Source organism: Erythrolamprus reginae, chromosome 2 (genome assembly GCF_031021105.1).
Source record: "Erythrolamprus reginae isolate rEryReg1 chromosome 2, rEryReg1.hap1, whole genome shotgun sequence".
Classification (NCBI taxonomy): Eukaryota; Metazoa; Chordata; class Lepidosauria; order Squamata; family Dipsadidae; genus Erythrolamprus; species Erythrolamprus reginae.
Genome location: NC_091951.1, coordinates 202,251,598 through 202,272,694, shown reverse-complemented (window position 1 = coordinate 202,272,694; position 21,097 = coordinate 202,251,598). Strand labels below are relative to the sequence as shown.

The 21,097-nt window shown below is 46.4% G+C and overlaps 1 protein-coding gene across 2 annotated transcripts in view; it reads left to right on the top strand.

The window, feature by feature from the left end:
• The window catches only part of FGD1 (FYVE, RhoGEF and PH domain containing 1), a 101,907-nt gene that overhangs the window by 16,688 nt on the left and 64,122 nt on the right, over positions 1 to 21,097 (top strand). The window contains exon 1 of one of the 2 annotated variants that reach the window (XM_070741291.1): positions 4,775 to 4,906. The exons of the other annotated variant lie outside the window; for it this stretch is intronic. The gene's annotated coding sequence lies outside the window, so the exon portion shown is untranslated. Of the gene's footprint in view, positions 1 to 4,774; positions 4,907 to 21,097 lie in introns of those variants that run through there. 2 annotated transcript variants of the gene reach the window in all.

Genomic DNA, 21,097 nt, shown 5'->3' with positions numbered 1-21,097 from the left:
ATCTAGGAGAAAAATTTACAAGGAATTCCTCCCAAGTCAAGAAAATAATTGGTGATTTTAGGCAGTGTGTGGGGGAAGCGCTGAAGCTATTTTTCATTTGATATGGTGGATCAGTGAAAGATTGCTAAGGTGCTCCCTTCCATAGCGATTTTGAAGATGCATGCGCAGCTGTGCGCTCCTGACTCATGTACGTGCGCCCTGGCATGAGATTTCACATTTGCGCATGTGCAGCTATTGAAATCTTGTGTGAAGACGCTTGTGCAAGTATGATTTCAGCGATTTTTGCCTTTTTTTTTTGCTTCTGTGCATAAGCAAAAATATCGGCAAAAATTCCTGAAGTCTCGCACAGAATTTCGCTTGCTGCACATGCGCAGAAGCGAAATCTCGTGCCGATGGGTGTGCGTGCGCCCGCGATGGCATTGGAGGGTACACTGGTAGCACTGAAGACGGCAGGCCTTCCCTGGGGTGGCATGTGCTCAGAAGCGCTTCCAGTCCCACAATTAAATCCTAGGGAGCTAAGTGCCAATCCTCTGGAATTAAATCTCATTTTCCCCTTTCCCTTAACTCTGTTAATTAAATGCATCCAAATGGAGTGGAAGCCTCAGTAGAACTAATGGGGTTTACTAAAGGTATTTGCATGCATTGGTGGAACAAACTAAATAAGCCCCACAAATGTCAGGAGGAGGCCAGAGCTGATAAATGAGATGCCTGCTCTTCAAATATGTCTATTGATGTGGGTCAGGTGTGTGTTTCATTTTAGTTGTGTGCAGGAACTAATTGCTAGAACAATAAAATCTTGGCTTTCATTCATTTTCTGCTCTACCTGGAGCGTCCCCGATATGGATGGCCAGGTGTTTTCCATATCCTTCCCCTCCTCCTATCTTAATAGTTAATAGTTAATAGCCTTAGGTAGGTGACTCCTGCGCAGATTTGACACAAATATCACTAGACAATTGGTGCCTTGATTGTCAGGAGAGTGCCTGCTTGTGAGATCTCTTGCAACCTTATCAGTCCTTGGCAGGCCTTTCTTTTCCTGCCCCCACTGGCAAATACTATTTACCATATTTTTTAGAGTATAAGACACACCTCCCCCCCCCCCTTAAAAGAGGGTGGAATATATCTATGCAACTTATACACCGAATGCAGCCCTTTTTTGCTGTCCCGAAGCCACGCACACCCTGGCCTGCAGAGCTCTTGGGTGCTGGGGGATGGCAAAAATGTCCTGTTTTTGCCAAAAATGGGTTGTTTCTTGCCCATTTTTTTGCAAAAATGGGGTGGGCAAAGAGTCTGGGGAGTCTGTAGAGAGCTCCTGGGGACTCAATTTGTATGCAAAAATGGGTGGAAAATGGCCTGTTTTTCACAAAATGGGAGTATTTCTACCATTCCCCAACACCCAGGAGCTCCCTGCAGGCTTCCCAGACCCTTTGCCCACCCCATTTTGTGGGGGGGGGGGAAATGAGTGAAAAACTCGATTTTTTTGCAAAAATGGGGCTGTTTTTGCCTTCTAATTACCCCATGTAGCATGACTGGAGGAGGAATTCTGGGAGTTGAAGTCCACAAGTCTTAAAGCCGTCAGGTTTGAAGTTTGTAAAAAGTGTACAGGTTGTAAAAAGTATTCTGCTACATTGGTAAATTAAATAATTTATTAGAATACTTTTTTCCTTGTTTTCCACCTCTAAAAATCTGTGTGTGCTTTATACTCGACTGCGTCTTATACTCCGAAAAATACAGCAAGAGTCAGAGCCTAAGTGGACAATGGACTCTGTTCTTCTCTCCCTCCTTTTCTACTGGCAAAGGATACCTGTTAAATATATTATGGAAATGTTTATTTTTCCGTACTTGATTGGTGTGTTGCATAGGGGGATTCCAGAGACCTAGCCTCAGGTTTAGTTAATGTAAAATGGAATTCAGCTGTGTACTAAACATCTTTTCTCTCTCTCTTTCTCTCTCTCTCTCTCTTTCTTTCTCTCTCTCTCTCTCTCTTTCTCATCTGGAAGATTGGGGATGGGAGGCTTGCTAATCAGCAGTGGGGGCTATGCAGTCTTCTTGTAACCCCCCCCCCCTTTCTATGATCCATCTCCTCCTGTCATCTTATTCCTGCTGATGTCTAATCCCAGCTTTGAGACTCATTAATCTGCTTGAGTCAGTATGGCTTGTGTTATGGGAGTGGGCTGCTTACGAATTGGGGGGGAAGAAGAAATTTTTAAAGAGCTCTGCAAGAAAAGGGTAAGGGGGCCTTAGGCTGTGGCAGCAGTGGGGGATGGTGTGCAAAAGGGCCAAGGCCCTGGGGGATAAGGACCCCTCCCCCTACCACCCCCACCATCTGTTCCTTTTGGCCCTTAATGCAAATGGTATCAACTTTCTGGAACAGGTAGCCTGCTGGGGGGTTTTGTCTTTTAAATCAGCCTGCCTAGTAGAATTGTAAGGAGTGCATAGATTGGGCATTGCCATTTGATTCTACCCTCCACCCCCACTTTTACCCAGATATAAGGAGACTCAATCTTTTTCCTTAATTCCCCCATTGGTGTGTTTGTCCTTCTGTCCCATCGCCACGCATGCCACCACTTTACATAGTGAGATAAGGCTCCTTATCTGCCTGCAAGAAGTCTAGTGCCTTTAATTTTCAAAGTGGGGGGAGAAAAGAAAGGGAGGAGGTGGTAGGTGACAAAAGGATTTATCCAACATTTTCAATAATCTTTCCAGACCAGCAGTGAAAGCAAAGAGAGGTGAGGATTAACCCCCAAGCCTGTCTGAATTTCCCTCCCAGAAATGGGGAGTCGGTTGTGGTTAATCATCTATCAAAGGGAAGCAATCACCTTTCCATGTACCAGGATTCAGTGAAGCGGAGGGTTGGCAGGAAGCTCTCTCCAGCTTCGGAAACTCTGGTTCAGTTGTGCCCTGCCCCTCCCAGAGAGAACAAGGAGCAGCCTCCAGGCTCACTCCTGACACCGGGCGCGGCCACGGAAGTGCAGCAGGCGTGCCCTTGCTGGCAGGGCTGTTTCTCCTACAGGTGAGGTCACTGGCAGGGTTAAGGTGGAACCAGGATTCTCAGGAGTGGCGGGGTGGTGGTGGTGGATGGTTCCCTTTTTTTTGCCTCTGTCTTGTATGTTTCTGCTGTCTTGTATGTTTCCACTGGGCCATGCGATATGGAACTCGTTGGTATGAATTGTCAAAAATACGGAAAATACATTTAGGCTCTCTAGCTTTCAGGTCTGCAGAAAAGGGAGGTCCTCTTGGAGAAAGTTGCTTTGGGGAACATCTGGTGTTTGAGAGGGTGGGCCGGTCTTAAAGTAAAGAAAATATTAAAAGGGTATATTAGGACCCCTTTTCATACCAAATTGACAAAGGCGTACATAAGTGCACTAGTGTGCCTTTTGTCCCCTGTCCAATTGTCTCTCCTTATCTCATATATCATATATCTTTTCTCCCTTTCATATATCTTCTCTATTTTTATATCTTTTCTTTATATATAATATTTCATGTCTATTCTCCTCAATATGTATTATGTATTGGACTAAATAAATAAGTAAGTAAGTAAGTAAGTAAATAAATAATAAATGGTTCCATGAAACAGTTTGGATTCACTGGGTAATTTTATTCAACATCATCCCTTTTCTGGAAAGCGCAGAAGAAAGCCTGAAGCCGTTACCAGACCCCATGGCTAGATAACCCAAACTTAGTTGTTAGCAACATCTGTATTTTCAGCCTATAGCTAAAGCTCCAATCTCCTAAGGTCTGTGTTATTCTGGGGGCCTTTTCCCACACTGCATATATCTCATTGTGGTTGGCACAAAGAGAAATAAGAGAAATGTCTGCCAGAGACTGAGTTGACTGTATAAATAGAAATATTCCCCAGTGGGAATGCAATATCTAGCTTTCTTTCTCCTCGCTATTGGACTTACGGCTCCCAGAACTCCCAGATATTGTGGGTACCCGGGTAGGGAATGCTGTTGCTTGAACAAAATATGTGAGATGATTGCAAATGTTATTTCTCCACCTCCAACTAACATCACTGATCGTCATGGAGAAAAGTGCTCCGCATCATTACATTGTCTTCTATATCTGTGTTAAAAACTTTATAAGGTAAGGGTTCGGAGCAGCGCCTTCTCCAACTCCTAAAGGTTAAACTAAAGTCTATATTAGAAAAATAATGTTCCGTCATTTTAAATACATTCCTTTTTTTAAAAAAATGGAATATTTGTGTGGTTTTTGATTGCTTATGAATTTGGGGTTCATAGAAATGAACATGAAGGTAATTTAATAGACAAATCATTTAGACCAATAAAACCTTTATACATTTTAAACTATACTGCTCAAAAAAATAAAGGGAACACTCAAAGAATACAATATAACTCCAAGTAAATCAAACTTCTGTGAAATCAAACTGTCCACTTAGTAAGCAACACTGATTGGCAATCAATTTCACATGTTGTTAGCACATTCAACTTTGTACAGTATTCAATGAGAATATTTCATTCATTCAAATCTAGGATGTGTTCTTCAAGCGTTCCCTTAATTTTTTTGAGCAGTGTATTTATTGCAGTGAAACAAATCTCTGACCAATTTAACGTGAATATGGTCATATAAATATATGGACTGATTGGAAGACCTAGATTACATTACTTGGTTCTTGCACTTGGAAATGATTGTTTCAGTTTTAGGTCATGGCCAGTGTCTTGAAATCAGGAAAAAAAAAACCTATTCAACCAGGTGATTTTACTACCTTAAAGGGGCAAGTAGGTTCCTGTTTGGGCAGCGCTGTTCAAAACTATTTGACCTGGTGGTTGCTAGGATCAGAGCCAAGAGGAGGAATTTTGACTTCTTCCCCATATTTTCCAGGACACAAAGAGGCTTGAGAATGGGGTGGCTGGAGAATAAGGAAGTCCTTGCGTAGTTTTTCTTAGAGGTGAGTGACCAATAGGTTTTGGGGGTCTCAGCAATGGAGGAGAATGAAAATAACTCATGGATAAGAATAATACTTTGGCTGTTATTTAGTATGGTGGTGCTGGATCCAGAAAGATCAGACTCAAAGGGTCAGATCTGCCTGGGGTTTTGACTCCCCTTTTCAACAAATATGGGGATTGCAAAAAATCTTGTTCCTTCAGGGCAAACTCTGCAAGGGATTTAATCATTGCAGGCCTTTTTTTCTGTTCCGTGTCATGCATCATAAATGCCTCGGGCTGTATATTTTTTAAAAGTCACCTATACTAGATCTGTTTCCCCACTCTTGGGGGTGAGCATTTGTAGATAGGGTGCAGGGTGGAGTGGGCCATAATGGGAAACAGTAAGAGTATTATTTCTCACGGTTGTTCTTGAATCTAGCTTTCATTGTTATGTAAGTTATTCATGATTTACTTACTTAGGAACAATAAGTTGTCAAATGGTCTGTCTGTTTATCTAATAATTCTGAACTTTAAGTCTTTTTGCTGCTTGGGAATTAAAATCCATAACCTTTTAAAAAATACGAACAATAATTATTTGAACAAGAGCTCCTTGAAGATTACAACAGTGTGCAACCCCCTGGTGGTAAAAGGAAGTTACTTTATGCACATTTAAAGGATCAAATCTTGAATTCAAGCAGGAAAAAACTTAATTTGAATTCTCATTGAAGTTAATAGGGAAAAAATTAAATCTGATTTATTTTAATATCAGATTTCATTGAAACTTATTGTTCTAAATGTTGCTAATTGATTTTGGATTTACCGGTAGTTTGAATACCCTTCTATATATCTAGTTATGGGGATTAATATCTAATTATGGGTTCTCCGTACTGAAGGAGCGGGTCCAGCAGTCACATGGGTTGCTCATGTCCAATCCGGTGGAACTGAGCCTAGTATTAAAAAAGCTTGCCGGATCCGCCCCTTCCCCAGAATTCGCTCAGTTCGCATATCCTGCGGTTGTATTGTGATAGCTCGTTCAACATTCTAACACCTTCCCTTCGATCCTTTTCTTCAAAAGTAGTAAGATTTGTTTTATCATTATTATTTACTTGCACTAATAGCGCCAGCCGTTTGCGGCTCGGCTTTTTTCCTTTGGAGAAGTTGCGGTTTCGTTTTCCCCCGGCGGTTTTGCCGGTTACGATTCCTGCGGCCGCTTGTGGATTCTTCTAATCCTTTGGCCTGGAGGTCCTGGTGCAAGTATTAATCTATCGAATTATTGATTATTTATTGTATACAATATATTTAAGGGCTTAAGAAATACCTCCTGCGGAGTGAGACGCCTTCTAGTCTCCTGGACTTAGTCGATCGCTTTCCCCTTTAAGAAATTTACGGAGCGATTTTTTCGGCGCGAAGGCCTTCGCGCCCTTTTTAAATCTAGGCCTCTCGTGTTGGCCTCCTGCCAGCCGCGTAGGCCTCAGTCCACCGCGTGGATCCCGGAGCGGGCCTTGGGGGTCCCAGGCTAAATTCTCCACCGGCTAAGCCTCCAACCAGAGTGCCTTGGTTTACTTAATTATAAAGTTTAGGGAGGCTGGCCCCGCTGGATTTGGGGGCACGAACTCTGGGTTTGCCCAGATTGTCCTCAAGTTTCAGCAGCTTCGAGGCCTCGAAGCAGGATCCATTCCTCTTGGGAAGTCCTTGAAATTCTTCTCCTTATTATTCAGTTATTGGCTCAGCCTTGTCTTCTGTTAATTGTCAGACTATGGCTACTTTTCCCAAGAGAGGCACAACTAAAGGTCCCAGAGAGGCCAGGCCTACAGGCGATGAGATTACTAGTATCCCCCAGGCCTCTTCCTCCTCTTCTCCAGGGGCCCGCCCCTCGACCAAGGTCACCAGGGCCGAGAAGAGAAGGGACCTAGCCCTACAAAAAATCCATGACAAATCAGCAAAACGTTTGAAAGTGCAGGCCCAAGTAATCAGTAGTCAAGACCCACCAGAGGCTTCTAGTCTTCCTCCTTCTGGGGTCCCTGTGTTATCTCTGGATGAGCCAAACCTAGACAGACCCCAACCTAACCTATGGGGCATAGGTCCAGAGGAACCAGATATTATTGAAGATTCCCCCCAGCCAGGATCCTCCCAGGCCTTTAGGGATTCTTCTGCCATTTCTGCTGATATTTCCAGCTTACCTCCTGAGTTCCAGTCTATTTTTGCTGTGTTGTCCAAAGCCATTGATGCCAAACTCTCCACCATCAATGAGCTTCCCTTACCTCTTCCTCCTTCTCGCTCCTCCCGCCCCTTGGGTTCTCCCCCAGCGGTCAGAGCTCCTATGCAGGATGATTCAGATTCCTCCCAGGATGAATATGAGGATATAGAGGATGATGAGGATCCTTTTCAAGGCTTATCAGATGATGAGGAATCCCAAATAAAGGTTCCTCCTCCAATTACTATTTTTCCTTCTCAATTATTCAAATCTCTCCTCCTCAAAGCTAGAATTTCTACGGGATTAGCGGCCCAGGAGAAACAAGCCTCCACTTCCACTGATCCCCCGGAGGAGAATTTACCTTACTTCACAGAGGAACAGGAGGATAACGAGGTAATTCCTATGCCTAAGTTGTTTAAAGATGCTTTACTCAAACAGTGGGAATTTCCAGCCTCTGGCCTTAATCCCTCCACCAAGGACAGAAAGTTGTACAAACTTTCCTCTTCCTATGAAGAGCTTCTATCCTTTCCCAAACCGGATGAACCTGTCAAGATTCTTCACTCGGCAGCGGCTGTGCCAGGCGAGGCGGAGGAAGTCCTCCGCCCAGAGGACAAGCGCATTGAGCAAATGCTCAAAAGAGGATTCACCGCTGATTCCTGGGCCACTAAAAGCTCTGCAGCGGCTTCCTTTTTCTCCAGAGCCATGCTGCTGTGGCTTCGCCAACTTCAACAGCATATTCCTCCCGATGACTTGAGAGGTCAACAAGACTTCAACAAGGTCTTCGCAGCTGCCCAGTACGTGGCTGATGCCACCTTGCAATCTACTAGATTTTCTGCTAAGTCTATTGCAGCTTCTACTACGGCAAGAAGACTCCTATGGATTCGCCCTTGGCAAGCGGGAGTTCGCCAAAAGTGGCAGTTATCCCAGGGTCCCTTAAAGCGCGACCTTCTCTTCGGTGATCTTCTGGATCCACTCCTCACGGAAACCACGGACAAGAAGAAAGTTTTGGGTCCAACCACAAAAAAGGCTACCAAAACGCAGTCCTTTCGTCGCCCAGGGCGCCAGCAAGATCAAGCGGCTTCCTACCAGAGATCTCCAGGTCAGTATTCCCCCCGCTTTCGTTCCCAAGGTAGGAACTCCAGGGGTAGAGGGTTTCGCTTCCAAAGGGGAGCTTCCTCTAACAGGGCTTCAAAAAAACCTAGATGGTAATCTTACCTCTATTCCCATAGGGGGTCGCCTAGCTCATTTCGCCTCTAATTGGCGTCTCACCTCCAAGGACCCTTGGGTCATTGACACTGTTCAAACAGGCCTTCTTTTAGAATTTATTTCTCCTCCCCCTAAACGTTTTATTTCCTGCCCTTCTCCCAGGTCATCCTCAGATTGTAACCGTATGGAGGAGGCCATTTCTCATCTATTGTCCATCAGAGCCATTCAACCGGTCCCTTCCGGTCAGAAGGGCCTAGGTTTTTACTCCATCCTATTTATGGTTCCAAAGTCCTCCGGAGGTTGGAGAGCTATTTTGGATTTAAAGAAACTAAATCTATTCATCAAATATAGGAAGTTTAAGATGCACTCCTTGTCTTCTATTTTGGCCGCCATTCACTCGGGAGATTTCATGGTCTCCTTAGACCTCACTGAGGCCTACCTTCACATTCCTATAGCCAAATGCCACAGAAAATTTTTACGTTTTTCCTTTCAAGGCAGGCATTTCCAGTATAGGGCGATGCCATTTGGCCTTTCCTCGGCCCCTCAGGTCTTTACAAAGCTCTTGGGGTCCCTGGCGGCCTATATCCGGGCGTTTCCCATCCACATTTTATGTTATCTTGATGATATTTTGATTCATGGGAACTCCCTAGAGAAAGTGAAAACAGACCTTTCTGTCACCATGTCAGTCCTTCAGGACCATGGATTTTCCATCAACTTTGATAAAAGCCACCTCCAACCTTCCACATCCATTTCTCACCTGGGATCCATTATTGATTCAGAATCCTCCCAGGTTTTTCTCTCTCCCGAGAGAAAACTCAGTATAGTGGAGTTAATTTCTAACATTTTATCTAATTCTTCAGTTTCCATAGTTACTCTATCTTCCCTTTTGGGGAAGATGGTGTCATGCATAGGCATCATTCCCTGGGCTCGCCTTCATGCTAGGGAACTCCAGTGGCTCCTGTTACCTTTTCAGAGATCAGGGCACAGCAACTCAAATCGACGCATTGTCATCCCACTGAGTGTTCGCAGATCCTTCAAGTGGTGGAAGTCTCCGGCCATGGACAGAGGATCCCCGTTCAGGTGCCCGGATCAATTTGTCATCACCACAGATGCCAGTCTATCGGGATGGGGCGCCCACGCCCAGGGGATGATAGCCCAGGGCACGTGGTCCCCGGAGGAAGCTTCCAGGCCAATCAATTGGCTAGAGTTAAGAGCCGTTTCCCTGGCTCTGAAGCATTTCTCTCCTCGCATTCCCAACCGGCACGTTCTCATTCTCACCGACAACATTGCCACGAAAAGCCATATTTGCAGACAGGGGGGCACGAGATCCAAGGCTCTCATGAGGGAGGCCCTCAAGTTGGGCCTTTGGGCGGAAAAACATCTCCAGTCGCTCCTAGCCGATCACATCTCGGGGAGTCTCAACGTCCAGGCGGATTGGCTATCCCGGGCAACGATAGACCCAGGAGAGTGGAACCTCCATCAAGACCTGTTCCATCAAATCACCCTCAGATTCGGCCTACCAATCCTGGATCTCTTCGCGACCAATGCGAACGCCCAACTCCCTCGCTTCTATTCCAGATTTCCATCCCCGGGAGCGGAAGCAATCAATGCCCTCCGGAGTCCATGGCCTCCAGGCCTACTCTACGCATTTCCTCCAATTCCAATCCTCCCGGACGTGATTCACAAGGTCCTCACCGAGAGGGCCCGAGTAATCCTAATCGCCCCTCACTGGCCCCGCCGGCCCTGGTTCGCGGATCTCCAACAGCTGTCCGTCCAGGACCCTTGGCGACTCCCCCGTTTCGGGGGATATGCTGCGGCAGGGGGCCTCTTTCCATCCAGACCCGGAGTGGTTCCACCTCACCGCCTGGCTGTTATCAGGAGAGATTTAGAACTGCGTGGTCATTCAGTGGAGGTCATTTTAAAGGCCAGAAGGGGTTCGACCAATCGAATCTACGACCACACGTGGTCCAAGTTTCACCAGTGGTGTCTACAGGAAGGTCTCTCCCCTCTGTGCATCCCCATACACAGAATATTTTCCTTCCTTATGCAAGGCTTCCATAAAGGACTTTCCACCAGCACCCTCCGGCGTCATCTGGCAGCCATTTCATCTGTCCTAGGGGGTCCCCGCAGACAGCCTCTCCGATCCTTCCCTGAAGTTCAGGAATTCCTCAAGGGCATAGCCAACCTCAGACCTTCCAAGGTCCACAGGTACCCATCCTGGGATTTGCCACGGGTTCTCCATTCCCTCACGCAGGCACCATACGAACCCCTAAAATCGGCGTCCCTCAGGTACCTATCCTTTAAGGTAGCATTCCTGGTGGCTATTACCTCTGCCCGACGCATTTCGGAGCTGGCTGCCCTCTCAATCAGGCAGGACCTTTGTCAATTCCATCAGGACAAGGTAGTCTTGCGACTGGACCCCACCTTCTTACCCAAGGTCAGTTCCATGTTCCACAGATCTCAGGATATTGTCCTACCTTCCTTCTGCCTCCAACGAGACCATCCCTTGGCAATTAGATGGCACACCCTGGATCTCACCAGAGCGCTGAGAATCTATATCCAACGCACAGGACCCTTTCGGAGGTCAGAAGCACTTTTTGTAGCCTATCATCCCAGACTCATGGGGGCCAAAGTGTCTTCAACAGTAATAGGCCGTTGGATCAGAGGGACTATATCTAAGGCCTATGAGTCGGCCTCCCTCTCAGTTCCAAGGAACATCACAGCGCATTCCACCAGGAGCGCAGCCACCTCGGCCGCTTGGGCGACTCAAGCCCCGTTGGAGGAGGTCTGCAAAGCAGCCACTTGGGCCTCGCCAAATTCCTTCATCAGGCACTACAAGATTGATTCTTACGCTTCAGCGGACGCTGCCTTCGGCAGAAGGGTACTCCAATCCGTTATCTCACACGATAGCAAGCTAATCCCACCCTAGGGACCATCTATTGGGTATGTCCCATGTGACTGCTGGACCCGCTCCTTCAGTACGGAGAATAGGCGTTGATTGCTTACCTGAACGCCTCTTCTCGTACGGTGAGCGGGTACAGCAGTCACTTCCCGCCCTTGTATGTGTCTTCTTTACCTTTCTATATCTTTCTTCCTCTAACAATGAGAGTTGAACACTACAGAGCTTCACAACTGAGCCTAGTCTATGGATTCGCGAATTCTGGGGAAGGGGCGGATCCGGCAAGCTTTTTTAATACTAGGCTCAGTTCCACCGGATTGGACATGAGCAACCCATGTGACTGCTGTACCCGCTCACCGTACGAGAAGAGGCGTTCAGGTAAGCAATCAACGCCTATTTGCTTCAGTCCATAGTTAAAGTATTGTTTTGACTCTTACAGTCTTAACAAAGCTTGGGAGTTGGAGTTTGAAAGACTCCATTTGATCCTTGTATTGTTTCTTTGAAACATATCTTTGAAGATGTTTATTGTCAGTGATAAGGTGAAAATAATGAAAATGGTTTTGTCTAGCCTTTTCTATAGTGATGTCATAGCCTTTCAAATACAGTACTTTTCCAGCTTTAGCGGACAGAAAAGCATCCATTGCTGACATTAAGATGTCCCTCAAAACTTTGTGAAGGCCTTTGGTGATCTATATTCCATTTTTATTTTTTCTGGCACTTTTAATTGTAAGATTTGCTTTATTGGCTTGGATTATCTTTTAATAATGCTGTGAACTGTATCCTTTGGCAGAGCAGCCAGATATAAAATAATTGAAGAGGGTTTTTTATTATTAACTCAAATTAGAAGAGTCTGCTTGGACTTGGTCCATGTCCAATTCTCCCTTTCTGGTTGAGGCCGCAGGAGCTGTGCAGTAGCTGAGGTGGCATTATTACTGTGAGTTTTCATCTCTCCTTCTCTTACTTTCTCATATATTCCTGGAAGGACCATTTAGGAATATCTTTTATTTTCCAAACCAGTCCAGTGTGAAACGTGTTCCCTTTCTGCATATTGAAGTGGTTATCTTTCCTTTTACAAAGCAGATGTTTAAGTGGGTTGGTATAACAATCATGGAATAGTGTGTGTGTGTAGAAGTGTGTGTTTTGTGTGTGTATGTGTTGAGTAGTTCCATGTTCAAGGGCTGCTCCAACCGGTGCTAACAGACATCTGTAGTTAGCTCTGCGTGCAGCCTCTCTAACTCCTTAAATCCTTGAAATCCGTGTGCACCAACCAACTTGATGTCCTCCAGATGGGTTTGAACGCTACAGCAATGCAGCAGCATTTTGCAGTTGCTTCAGACTCAGAGCTTACCAATGTGGAAATCGTGCTGAGCACAGATATATAATATGGAATTTGTTGGAGGAAGGAAATAGTGAATTGTCCTTAAAAAAAAAGTTCACTCCAAATTATCAGGTTTCTCTAGGGCTAGAAGCTGGCACGAAAAGACTTCCAAGGACACAAGCTCTGATAAGCAGAGGAATTGTGGAAAAGCTAATGAAGCTATTAGAAGATAAATCCAGCCTGCATGTAAATACCGTCCCTATTTAGAGTGAAATCAAGAACCAGATTCATTGGCTTGATTCTCCCATTTAGGCAGTGTATACAAAGCTCTTGATTTAACAACCACAATTGAGTCCAAAATTTATGTCGTTGAGTGGGACATTTGCTAAGTAAGTTTTGCCCCGTTTTACGACCCTTCTTGCCACCGTTGTTAAAGTGAATCACTGCAATTGATAAGTGAGTAACTGGTTGTCAAGTGAATCCGGCTTCCCCAATTAACTTTGCTTGTCAGGAGGTCAGAAAAAGTGGTCACGTGACCCTGGAATGCCGCAACCATCGTGTGAACCTGTTGCCAAGTACAGTGAACCCTCGAGTTTCGCGTCCTCAAGGATCGCGAAAGGGCTATTTCGCTAGTTTGCAACCCGGAAGTAAACTCCACCATCTGCGCATGCGTGCCCTTCCACGCATGCGTAGATGGTGGAGTTTCCCCGCCGGGCAGAGGCTTCCCTGGGTCTTCCCCCTCTTGCCCCGGTAAGACCCCAGCGGCGGTGGGCTGGAGCGCGAGCTTGGGGCACCCTAGCTCCGCTTCCCAGCTGGGAAGCGGAGCCGGCAACAGCGTGGGCGGGCGGGCGGGCGGCGCGCGCGAGCTTGGGGCAGCCTAGCTCCGCTCCCCAGCTGGGAAGCGGATCTAGGGAGTCCCCACCGCGCGCGCGTTGCTGGGGAAAGCGCACGCGCTTGGGAACATCCCAGCTTCGCTCCCCAGCTGGGAAGCGGATCTAGGGAGTCCCCACCGCGCGCGCGTTGCTGGGGAAAGCGCGCGCGCTTGGGAACATCCCAGCTTCGCTCCCCAGCTGGGAAGCGGATCTAGGGAGTCCCCACCGCGCGCGCGTGAGCTGCGATGTTCCCAAGCGCGCGTGCTTTCCCCAGCAACGCGCGCGCGGTGGGGACTCCCTAGATCCACTTCCCAGCTGGGGAGCGGAGCTGGGATGTTCTCAAGCGACCGGGCACCCAGGGAAGCCGTTGCGCGAGCAACGGGGTGGGCGGGCGAAGGGCGGGCGGCAGTAGAAGCAAAAACACCATCTGCGCACGCGCAGATGGTGTTTTTACTTCCGCACCGCTACTTCGCTAAAAATCGATCATCGCGTGGGGTCCTGGAACGGAACCCTCGCGATGATCGAGGGTTCACTGTATTCTGAATTTTGATCACGTGAGCATGGGGGTGTTTCAGAGGTCGTAACTCTGAAAAGTGGTCATGCGTCCCTTTTTTTCAGGGCTGTTTCAACTTTGAACTGTCACTAAGTGAACTGTTGTAAATTGAGGACTACATGTAATAGGGTTGAAACCATTCTGTTTGGGATGGGAGGGATTGATTCGCATTGTCTTGTTACTTTGGTAATGCACTAGAATTAGAGCCGGGGTGGCGCAGTGGTTAGAGTGCTGCACTGCAGGATACTTCAACTAACTGCTAGCTGTAGTTCAGCAGTTCAGTTCTCACCACCGACTCAAGGTTGACTCAGCCTTCCATCCTTCCGAGGTGGGTAAAATGAGGAGCCAGATTGTTGGGGGCAATAGACTGATTCTGTAAACCGCTTTGAGATGGTTGTAAAAGCACTGTGAAGAGATACAGTGGTACCTCTATCTCCAACACCTCTACTTATGAACTTTTCTAGATAAGAACCAGAAGTCCAAGATTTTTTTGCCTCTTCTCAAGAACCATTTTCCACTTACAAACCCGAGCCTCCGAAACTGTAACTGGGAAAGGCAGGGAGAAGCCTCCATGGGGCCTCTCTAGGAATCTCTTGGGAGGAAACAGGGCAGGAAAAGACAGGGAGAAGCTTCCGTGGGGCCTATCTAGGAATCTCCTGGGAGGAAACAGATCAGGAAAAGACGGGGAGAAGTCTCCGTGGGGCCTCTCTAGGAATCTCCTGGGAGGAAACAGGGCCTCCACCCTCCCTGTGGTTTCCCCAATCGCACACATTACAGTGATCCCCCGATCATTGCGAGGGTTCCGTTCCAGGACCCCCCGCAACGAGCGGGTTTTCGCGAAGTAGCGCTGCGGAAGTAAAAACACCATCTGCACATGCGCAGATGGTGTTTTTACTCCCGCAGCGCTAGCGAGGAGCCGAAGATTGGGGTTCCTGTTTTAAAACGTCGCCGCCGGCATGGGCGGCTTCCTAGCAGCCCCCCAAACCCGGGTTGGGGGACCGGGGGGTGCTGGCAAGCCGCCCATGCCGGCGGCGATGTTGCTGCCGGCTTGGCTTCCCTCGCCAGCGCAGCCAACGCGCGCTACGATCTTCCGGGCGAGCCAGGCTCAGTGACGGAAGGCAGCCGCTTGGCCCGGGATGCTGGGCCGAGAGGAGCCGGGCTTGATCCGCTGAGCCTGGCCGGCTTGGCTTCCCTCACCGGCGCAGGCAACACGCGCTGCCATCTTCCGGGCCAGCCAGGCTCAGCGGATCAAGCCCGGCTCCTCTCGGCCCAGCATCCCGGGCCAAGCGGCTGCCTTCCGTCACTGAGCCTGGCTCGCCCGGAAGATCGTAGCGCGCGTTGGCTGCAGCGGCGGCGACATTGCTGCCGGCTTGGCTTCCCTCGCCACTGCAGCCAACGCGCGCTACGATCTTCCGGGCGAGCCAGGCTCAGTGACGGAAGGCAGCCGCTTGGCCTGGGATGCTGGGCCGAGAGGAGCCGGGCTTGATCCGCTGAGCCTGGCTGGCCCGGAAGATGGCAGCGCGTGTTGCCTGCGCCGGTGAGGGAAGCCAAGCCGGCCAGGCTCAGCGGATCAAGCCCGGCTCCTCTCGGCCCAGCATCCCAGGCCAAGCGGCTGCCTTCCGTCACTGAGCCTGGCTCGCCCGGAAGATCGTAGCGCACGTTGGCTGCGCTGGCGAGGGAAGCCAAGCCGGCAGCAACGTCGCCGGCGCTGCAGCCAACGCGCGCTACGATCTTCCGGGCGAGCCAGGCTCAGTCACGGAAGGCAGCTGCTTGGCCCGGGATGCTGGGCCGAAAGGAGCCGGGCTTGAAGATCGCAGCGCGCGTTGGCTGCGGTGGCGAGGGCTTGTGATGGAGGGTGGAGGAAGCGGCCATGGGAGGGCGAGCTGCCTCAGGGAGGAGGATCGGGCGGGACCAGGTGGGGGCTGGAATTTCTCCGCTGGGAAGAAGCGGCGATGGATCATCCATCTACCTCTGTTGGCTGCTCCGGGCCAGGGCGAAGGGCGGGCGAGCGGCGAAGGGCGGGCGAGCGGGTGCTGGGGAGGGCTTCTCGCCCTCCCGCCAGCAAGAGGGGGAGCGAACGGCGTGGGCGGGCGAAGGGCGGGTGAGCGGCAGCGAGGAGTTTGCGTGGGCGGTGGGGAAACTCCTCGCTGATGCCAGCAAGACAGGGAAGACCCAGGGAAGCCGCCCAGCAGCTGATCTGTCGGGCGCCATCTACGCATGCGTGCCCATAGGAAAAAAAAAAAGGCACGCATGCGCAGATGGTGTTTTGACTTCCGGGTTGAAAAATCGCAAATTACCCTGTTCGCAGTGGTCGGGAACGCAATAACCGGGGATCACTGTATTTGCTTTTACATTGATTCCTATGAGAAAAATGGCTTCTTATAAACTTTTCTACTTAAGAACCTGGTCATGGAACGAATTAAGTTCGTAAGTAGAGGTACAAGTCTAAATGCTAAATGCTATAGAATGGTTCAGGCTATAACAATAAATAAATACATGTCACCATGGCAAAAAAAATGGAGCTATGGTTTCGATCTACCCATCAGCATCTTCTCCTAGCTACCCTATTCTGCTCAGCCTGAGGTTAAAAAAAACCTTCTGGTTGTACCTAAATGACATTTCCTTAAAGGAACCAAAGTTCAGTTTTGGGGCTTTGTTTGACTCAGTGAGATAGGAACAGATTTCAAGATTACATATCTAATAAATATACTGTATAGTTTATATTTGTCAAATTCTGTCTTTGTAGCCTGGTCTGTCTGGGAGTACAGGATGTCCTCAACTTATTTAGTGACCGTTTGAAGTTACAACATCCTTGGAAAAAAAGAGACTGCCCATTTTTCACACTTAACCACCATTGCAGTGTCCCCATAGTCACACGATCAAAATTCAGATGCTTTGCAACTGATTCATTTATGAGGGTTGGAATGCCCCTGGGGTTATGCAATCCCCTTGTGCAATCTTCTGACAAGCAAAGTCAATGGAGAACTCAGATTCACTTAACAACTGGGTTAGTAACTTATCAACTACAGCAATTCGTTTAACAACTGTGGCAAGAAATGTGGCAAAACTCACCTAACAAATTCTAAGAAATTTTGTGCTCGGTTATGGTCATAAATTGAGGACTACTTGTAGTTAATCCAAGGAGAAGAATGTTTAAGAGCTTTGATGAATAATATCTTTGATTGATAATATTTTGGAAGGATTAAAGAGTCTTCAGAGAGGGGCGGCATACAAATCTAATAAATCTAAATATTTCAATTCAGGCCATTGGGACAACCAAACATTTGTTTGTTTGCTTGCTTGCTTGCTTGTTTGCGTGTTTGTTTGTATGCCACCCAGGACTTGGGGCGGCTCACAACATGTCAAAAACAATATACTATATATATATCTAAAAATCCAATTAATATACTAAAGAACTCTAAAGAACTCTAATAAGCTTTAAAATCATTCATTACCATTCACACAGCAAGACATACTACACTTGTCGGCCAGGGGTTAGGGTCTAATGGCCCCAAGCCTGGTGGTATAAATACATCTTTAAGCTTTTACGGAAGGTGAGGAGGGTGGGGGCGGTGCGAATCTCCAGAGGGAGCTGATTCTAGAGGGTCGCCCCCCACACAGAGAAGGCTCTTCCCCTAGGTCCCACGAAATGACATCGTCTAGTTGACAACCTGGAGAAGGCCGACTCTGTGGGACCTGACCAGTCGCTGGGACTCATGCGGCAGAAGGCGGTCCCGGAGGTAATCTGGTTCATCTTCTCTTGATTTTGATGTAACAAGCTGGTTAGCTTGCCTCATTTGTAAAGGTGGATGATATATCATATATCTTCATTTGCAAAGGTGAATCATTTTGAAAACCATCTTTCTTTTGGTCAAATTGAGAAGTAGCTTTCATCACTTTAATAGAATCTTTAAAATTCAAAACTGGAGTTTAAGGGGGCGCAGCAAAATATACAACAATGCAGGGGTGGGCTGCTAGCTAAGCGTTCTGGCTAGCAGCCCACCCCTGCAACGATGGCTGGTATGATGGCATCATTTGCCTACGGTAGAAGGGATAGCCCTGTGTAAATATAGATATTTCTAAATTGTTATATATCATCAAAATTTAGAAAAAAAGGGAGTGCCATTTATTGCTTCCAACAATAGAGGCTTACAGAGTCAAAATATTTCTCCAGCTCTAATCTCCCTGTTTAAATAATCCCTTTAAAGACTATTTCTCTTATACACTACCTCTCCGGGCATATATGTTTTTTGCCAGCCTTCAATTGTAATTTCCTATCCTTACTTTTTAGCTTCTATCCTGTGACACATCATGTGCCTTTGGTATGTATCTAGTCTACAAGTTCCCAAATTCTTTGGCCAAGTGGTAATTCAAGAGAGCTGAAGGGCCTCAATGGAAAAGCTCCCTTCAGTCCAGCCCATGATGTTCTAATAATTAATTAATTAATTAATAATAATAATAATAATAATAATGTTTGTCCTCTTCTTAGAAGTATTTTAGCTTTGCCCAATATGCTTTATTCATGGCCTGTGTCTGCTGAGGCAGTGAAGATTTTTCTCAGTAACTAACTACATCTTTGTTTGGATTTAAAAAGAAATCTAGGCCTACTCCCTTCTCTTCATATTGATGGAAAATGTTTTTGGTTTCCTTGGTTTTTGGTAGAGCCACTTGTGGACTGTTATCGCCATTTATCTCCTGCTTGCCTTCAGTTTGCTTAGCCTTTGCTCGTCCTTATAAGTCTTGTATTTGTACCATTTTATTATCTTTGTTGATGTTGTCTGCTCTTGATTTTTTTTCCAAAGAAAAACCCAATGGTATGACTCAGTTGAGGCCTAATCCATCCAAAATGTATATGTGTTTAGTGCCAATTCCATTTTATTCGCTATAGGAGCTTTGCTGCATAAACAGAAGCTTTGTTTGGTAACCAGTTACCATACATGGCCATGACTGATGTTGTACAATACAGTATAAGCAGCTGTCTGTAGAATTCATGGACAGAAATGGCTTTGTATTATTTTATCTAGGAAGGTTTGTGCGGCTGATCCATTATCTCCGAATGGCATTTTCTATTATCTTCTTTCGATGGTTTGAAATACAGGAATGGTGTCTCTCAGCTACAGATGCGTTTGATTGCCTGAGATATGTTCTTTTTCAAATTGAGTCATTCCTGCAGAATGTCAAGTTCTGTATCCTGGTTTAAATTATCCCCTTCAAGACAGGAAAGATTTCTGAGGGTCCATTTGTACAGTCAATGGAATCAAATTACTGTATACATTCTTCCTTGATTGTGCTTCTGCAGGAAACCGGGAAGAATTACTTCTTTGAATGCCCACCCTTCCCATTAGGAAATACTCTGGCCACAACTAGCAATCAGAGAGAGTTTAAACCTAATGTTTTCCTGAGTTTGGATGGGGGAAGGGTGTTGTATCTACACTGCTCAAAAAAATAAAGGGAACACTCAAAGAACACATCCTAGATCTGAATGAATGAAATATTCTCATTGAATACAGTACTTTGTTCTGTACAAAGCTCAATGTGCTGACAACATGTGAAATTGATTGTCAATCAGTGTTGCTTCCTAAGTGGACAGTTTGGTTTCACATAAGTTTGATCTACTTGGAGTTATATTGTATTGTTTAAGTGTTCCCTTTATTTTCCTGAGCAGTATATTTAATGTTTTACTAGCAGACTGAAGATATCTGCTGAGAATGGGGTTTCTCAAACTCAGGAACTTTTAAGTGTGGCCTTCATTTCCAGAATTCCCTAGCCACCTGGTCTAGAGAAAAGTGTTATTGGTAGTAAAATTACAGTATATCAAACATATTTGTCTTATGTTGGAGGAAGCTTGAGTATTTTTCATTTAACAGCATACCCTACACACCATCTTGGCACATTTGCAATGTTTTAAAAAAGTGAATCTTCAGTAGTTCCTTCCACTGTAAATGTGTATCATATTTGCAGTTTTACAGACTTGCTAGTGAATATTTTGTTTCTTTGAAATCCAATAGTTCCTCTTCATAAAAAAATCCTATTGCATATTTCTTTTTACCTGTTTAGATTCGTCTCCTTCTTCTTCACTATAATGCTTTATTTGGCAGGAACTAGAGGTAGCAAGTTAGAATCAAAAGCAGCTGTACCATTCAAGTACGCTGCAAAATAGGAGACTTTGGTTGAGTGAAAAGGGAGGGGTGAGCATTCAGCAAAAATAGCTTCAAAGGGCTGAGAAAAACAAATGGAGAAAAATGGTCCCGAGTACTGATGGGATTGAGTAACAATGTGGGAAATTCATAGTCTACTAATGGCAAATCTTCAGTAGCAGGAGGGCTGAACTACCCAGTTGAGGTTTATTTAACAGTCTGGGCCATGATTTATCAGAAAGTCTGAAGCCCATCACTGTATTGGGAATCACACAATTTTTTAAAAATTATTTAAATAGAAGAGAGCATATTTTGCCAAGTTTTTCATTTTGGCCTAAACATTCATTCATTCTCCGGCATCTAAAAAAATTGTTCTAGAATCTAGATCAACGCAGACCGAGAACTAGCTTTAAATTTTGTGTGCTGTATAGTTGGGTCAGATTGCCATGTGGCTGCCAGTGCTAGTACCAATTTGAATCCCAAGGTTGTGTCATCAATCTGATAATATAAATACCACTCATTCTACTTAAAAACTGTTAAGTTGCTCTGGAACCATGAACTCCATTCATAACTGTTCTGTAATTTGCAGTTCTCCGTACTGAAGGAGCGGGTCCAGCAGTCACATGGGTTGCTCACGTCCAATCCGATGGAACTGAGCCTAGTATTAAAAAAGCTTGCCGGATCCGCCCCTTCCCCAGAATTCGCTCAGTTCGCATATCCTGCGGTTGTATTGTGATAGCTCGTTCAACATTCTAACACCTTCCCTTCGATCTTTCCTTCAGAAAATAGTAAGATTTATTGTCTTTATTTATTACTTGCACCATTGCGCCAGCCGTTTAAAGGAAAAAAGAAAAAAAAAGCGGCTCGGCTTTGTCCCTTAGGAGAAGTTGCGGTTTCGTTTTCCCCCGGCGGTTTTGCCGGTTACGATTCCTGCGGCCGCTAGTGGATTCTTCTAATCCCTTGGCCCGGAGGTCCTGGTGCAAGTATTTATCGATTACATTATTGATTATTTATCGTATAAATATATTTAAGGGC